Source organism: Homalodisca vitripennis, chromosome 8, assembly GCF_021130785.1.
Source record: "Homalodisca vitripennis isolate AUS2020 chromosome 8, UT_GWSS_2.1, whole genome shotgun sequence".
Lineage (NCBI taxonomy): Eukaryota > Metazoa > Arthropoda > Insecta > Hemiptera > Cicadellidae > Homalodisca > Homalodisca vitripennis.
Window position 1 is genome coordinate 77,706,096 of NC_060214.1, and position 6,000 is coordinate 77,712,095.

The window sequence follows — 6,000 nt, forward strand, 5'->3', positions numbered from 1 at the left end:
TCTTTACAGTATATTACCAGTAAATACATTTCACGGTGTGTAATAGCAGTCATACACTGAACAAACATTGTTCCCCTGAGCCTGACTACACAGGAAATAAAACACCTGTATTTACTGAATGAGGTGTTTATTTAGATAATATATGGCTGGATGATTTATTGCTTAGTGGCTTGAATAGTAAACCGCACCTATATATTGTAATATATATGATATCAGGTGTTTTTGATCAGCAAACCATGATTAAATTAATTTCTGATTACTGTTACTGGCTACTGAATAAAACGAATATATAATATATATTGGCAGCACAATAATATACTTTAGTAATTATTTATTCAATTGTGTATATTTTTTGTATGTAGGCTATAAGAGAAAGGCCATAACTAAATCACCCATCACTATTTCTCTGAATTTTCCAAAATATCAATCCCCATAGGGGTTATAATGAGGCTGCAACCCTAGGAGAAACATATTCTAATTTTAAGCTTCCCAATGTCTTACAACGATGAAATTTTACACACATAGTCTCTTAAGCTCCCAAATGAAATAAATGTGATTGCATGCAGTTCAATCAACCTTAGGGCGTGAAATACATTTTCAAGCACGAGGAGAACTGTATTTTTTTGTTTTTCAACGTCATGAGGATCCACAAATATGACATTTTATTTAAAAGTTCACGGGGTTTAAAAGTGAAATCCCCTAGAACTATTTATTTTTTAAACTTACCGATGGTATTAAAACCCGTAGAAAAAAATATTATGTGTAACAGATTTTCAATTTGACTCACGTGCCTTAAAGTCTAAAAAGATAATGGGAGGAATAGTTAAGAGAATTATAAACATCCATAGGGATTGACTTTGCGATGCAGAGAAAATTATGAAACTCCTATAGCTTTTATACGCTATAAATATTGACCATTATATTTTAAAACGAACGTTAGGGTACATAATATAGAAATATTTTAACTTTTAAGAAATTTTGTCGATATTTCTATAAGAATATTGTATCGACCCTGTTTGAGCGAAATATAATATTACCTATAATAGTGTATATATTTTATAATCAGTGCAACAATGGAATCGATACTACTGCACCTTAACTGTTTAGACTGGAAGTGGATTGCAAGAATTAAAAATATATACGCTTCAGACATACGTATTTAAAGATTCTTTTGTTCATAGCAGTGATTTAAACATTACTATGCCATCATAAATACAATTTATCAATTCAACGAGTACTCAAACCCAAGGAAAATTAAAAATAACAGTCAAAGGAACTACAAGAAACCAATATTAAAACAATATTTTGTTTTTAAACATCCAGTTGTTCTAGAAAGTGGAAATTTGACACTTATGTAATTTACAGAAATGCTCGTTCGTACACAATTAAAGGTATATAGGTGAGCTAGACTATCAGTACACATACTGTAACAAATGAAATTTGTGCCATCCCTTCGACTATTAGGCTTCACTAGCACTTCGACAATAATAACACCATTAAACTTAAATCAGAAGTTCCATTAGTGTGTTTAGTTATTCCTGATGGAATTGCAACTTATGAACAATAATCTACAATATTAACTGTCTTGCTTAATACCTCTGTTATTATTCACATCCATTACAATATGTAGATGTAATTTTATTTTCAACCCACCACATAAAAATCATTGATCTACATTTTAAATAAGATCTCATACAGTAAACACTCGTTTATTAATTGTGCGTTTGTGGTCGGAGTTGGGAACACAATGTTTGTTTTATGGATAAGTGTAGTCAGTAACCGTTAAACATATTAACTGTTAATACAACGAACATTGTGCTTGTTTAAATTTATCGTACTGTAACATATTCGTCGTTTACATTGTTGACACAAACTTGTTCAAATATTCTGTATATACAAGCTAATTATTATATTGTAACTATCAATATTTAAAGAGACAATTATATGACGTCTCCACAGCAATCTCAGTGGAGATAAACAAACAGTGATGAATATCGGGTAGTAGTTCAGGTATCGGCAACGCCGTATATACGTATGACAAGCTTACTTAATCTTGAATTAACATTTATATACTGTAATCTTTCCTAACTCCCAATTGTTTATTAATAAGTATATCGTTGTCGTCTAAGTAATTGTTCAGGTTTTCTGCAACACATTTGCATAATAAATCTTTTATAGCGTCGAGAAGACAGAATTTCAACGATAACTATGTCACTCTTTCCTATTACTTTTATATATTCGTCTTACAATAGCTGTTTTCAAAAACGCAGGAAGAAAACCTTGTGTTACGGATTTAAAAGGGTAGTTAAGGGAGCAGCTATTTACAACAATTTGATAATTTTCTACTCGGACTATCTTTACTTGAAATCTTATCTGACCTGATATTGTCTGTAATTTGTATTACATTGATGGCATCAGTCTTATGAATTCGCAAATTTTGTTGAACTTCATCCACAATATTTTTATTAGTATTTTTTCATTACTATTGTAATTTTGTACAATTCTTTTTTTCAATGCCTACTACAAAGGAATGATAAAATATTGTTAAAATATATAGCTTTATGTCTATTACTTTTATCGGCCACTAGAAAGACTAAATGATATTTTCACAAGAGTTTCTATAAATATTTCTAAGTTATCAAAAACTTACTGTTTATAACTGTTTTCTAATAATGTATATCATTGCTCAATCTATTTCATAATCTCAAATTAAATTGTGTTTGTCTGTTATTTAAGAGCCAGCTTTCAGAGCCGGAGATTTGTATTTAATTTGATTCAATTCGTTCAATATTATACTATATATATATATATATATATATATATATATATATTACACATCCTTTCATTTGCACCCACTGTTATTTATCCAAGCTGTTATTTTGCTTATATCGTAAATTCTTGAATCAATTTGTATAATTCTAGAAATAATGATAATAACGGTTTCGTAATAGTATAATACAATTTAGCGGGGGGTGTCTGTAAAAATATAACTTCATTATTCCTTGAAAAAGAGTGCTACACACACACACACACACACACGCACGCACACACACACACACACACACACATAAACACACACAAATATTATTTTCAAAATTGTTAATTGATACTTTAAAAAAATGGATTCGGAATTCTTAAAACATAAAGATATGACAATATGTTCCAGCTGAAGAAAGTATTAGAGAATAAGAAGATTTTCAGAATAAAATTGTTATTGCAATAATTTGACTATTATTGGTTCAACCCGCTTTGTATTATAAAGAAATGTACGGCAATTACCCAAATGATAATTAGATGTACGGGCTCTTAATTAACTCACAGTAATGGAACCGGGCAACTTGAAAAGTATGCAATTTGTACTCTATAATTACTTCTTATTTTCTTAACAAGCCGTGGAGTAGTGCTGTATAATGTGAGAGAATATTGCTCACACTTACCGCTCGTTATGTTAATAAGTACTTTATTTACAATTTCCTCATAACCCATCTTAACTGCAAACAAGCCACAATTATTAATTTTTGAAACATATACAATTTTCAAATTAAAAATTCCATTTATTGTGTTATTTAAACAGTAACAGCTTAAATATCATTCCGTTCGTAAGGAAACAAATGCGTTTAATGCTAACTATATAGTTTTAATTGCTTCAAATATTCAACACAGACTATTTACGTTTGAATTAAACAAACTTAATGAACATGATAGTTCTTTACCTAATTTGAGCTGAATTATAAGTCACTACTATAGGTTGCAGTTTTATTATATTAAATTATAATGAAAAACGTATATACCCTATTTAAATAATTGAAAAACAAAATATGAGGCCTCTTGCACTAGTAGTATCTTAATGGACCGGCAAGTCAAGTAGTATTTTAACAACCCAACTATAATTCTCAGACCAGAAAGCTATTGTTGTTGACATTGACACAGCTGTTTAAACTGTATCAGCTGACATTGTTCTGGTAGACACGATTATCTGAAGCCGTCAATCATTTACTCAGTCCCAGTAGTGCTATTTAAGGTTTTGATATTGTATTGCTATTGAAATTTATTAAATAACGGTAGTTAAATTATTATAAAAAAATCAAATGGTTTCTGTATGTGTGTTTGTGTATTGCATGAGTAATAATAAACAAGAAGGCAAAGAACTGCCCCTGTGGAAGCCCGTAGGACCTTCTCGAAATAATTATAGTTAGAATTATAACAGTTTTAAATATTACTAGCATTTCCTGCAGGGTATAATGCACGTGAATACGAACTTCCAAAGAAAAGAATTATAATAGTAAATTCCACGTATTAAATCATAAAATCAATATTTTTTACAATACAACTATTGAACTTTCCTTATATTATACAACATTAATATTTCGTTGGAAATTGAAAATGATACACAAATAATGTATTATTTTTTTCCTGATTATAACACTTCATATTATATTATATCCAATAAAATTCATAGCAGTGGTGTAATATCTGAATCAGCAAACAATAAATCACTGAGCCATATATCTTCTAAATAAACACCTCATTCAGTAAATGCATGTGCTTTATTGCCTGTGTGGTCAGGGCTGGGGTCACAATGTTTTTATGTCCGTCAACCGTCATCACTCACTGTTAAACGCATTTACTGTTTATATTTGTTTTAGTAATCCACTCTTGTTCTTTTAAGTAACCCCATGGAAATAAATCACACACAGTCAAATCTAGGATATCTAGTGAAGGCCTTTTTACGAAATCACTTCTACGACCAATCGAACGGCCATGAAGGTGGTCATTTAGTATTCGCTTGACAGGATTTGTGAAATGAGGAGGATCACCATCTTGTTGGAAGATTGCTTGATCCATTTCTGGTACCGTAAAAGGAGGCAAGACTTGTTCATTTAAATATTGTTCATACCTATTCCCAGTCATTGTAATGTCTAAAATTTTGTAAGATAACACCTCATTACAACTACAGCTGCCCAAACAGTAATGCCTTTTTATTTGAGTAGTATGTTCAAGAATTTGTGGATTACCGGTTTTGTAATAATTACAATTATGCCTATATACAACATCATTGCGGTAGAAAGTGGACTCGTCTGAAAGTCCACCACCGTCCGACAAACGTCTAATTAGCAAACCACTAATCTTTATACAACAGAAATAGGAGTGCCTACTACGGGTCCAATTAAATTCCACCACCAAACAATGATTTTTGTACATTATTTTTCAGCGGATGACCTTGGTGGTTTTAGACACCTGATTTATACACAATGATTTTTCCGAACCTTCTATATAGCTGTAGGTTTAGTGATGGCCATATGACTAAAACTACTTATTCAATCTGTGAGAGATATGTTATTGAGTACCCTTATGCAAATACAAGTTAGGACGAAAATGTCATCTTTAATACCAAGGATGAGGATGGAGAATATTTCCTTTCCTGAAACGAATTTCCTTCATGCATAATAGAACGTTGCTGCATGTGATCTTTACTGCCTGGTTTTAAATCCTTACTTTAAAATGTAGTCTATCACCCCTAAGGTCAATCATACCATAATCTGGAAGCTATAATATCTGCAATTAACTCATTATTGTTTCATAGCTCTTCATACTCACTAGCATGGTAAATATATAATTATCTGAACTGTAGCGTACCCTATCACTGCAGGACAAAATATTTTTATTTCTAATTGACTGCCCCAAGATATCTTAAAAAGAACTGCCCTATAGACTTATAATTGTTCATGAAACTCTATTTTTGTATAACGAACCCAGAGTTCGATGATGGTGCATGTAAAACCCTGTAATTAGGCAAAGCGTCGTTGAAGCCGTTTAGAAAGTGAGATGATTTATATGTCTGGAATGTTTAATGCAATCTCGGCTAAGCCTGATACGAAACTCGGTGTGGTATAACTCTCCTTTGTTGTAAATTTGAGATGATAGAAAACTGTATATCAAATACGATGTTGTTAAATGTGTTTTCTAGAACTAAATATAGAACGAAACTTGTTTAAAATC

At 31.1% G+C, this 6,000-nt stretch overlaps 1 pseudogene; it reads right to left on the reverse strand.

Annotated features, from left to right (window-relative positions):
- LOC124368240 overlaps positions 1-4,845 on the reverse strand; it is a 28,042-nt pseudogene extending 23,197 nt beyond the window's left edge.
- Positions 4,846-6,000: the final 1,155 nt, after the last annotated feature.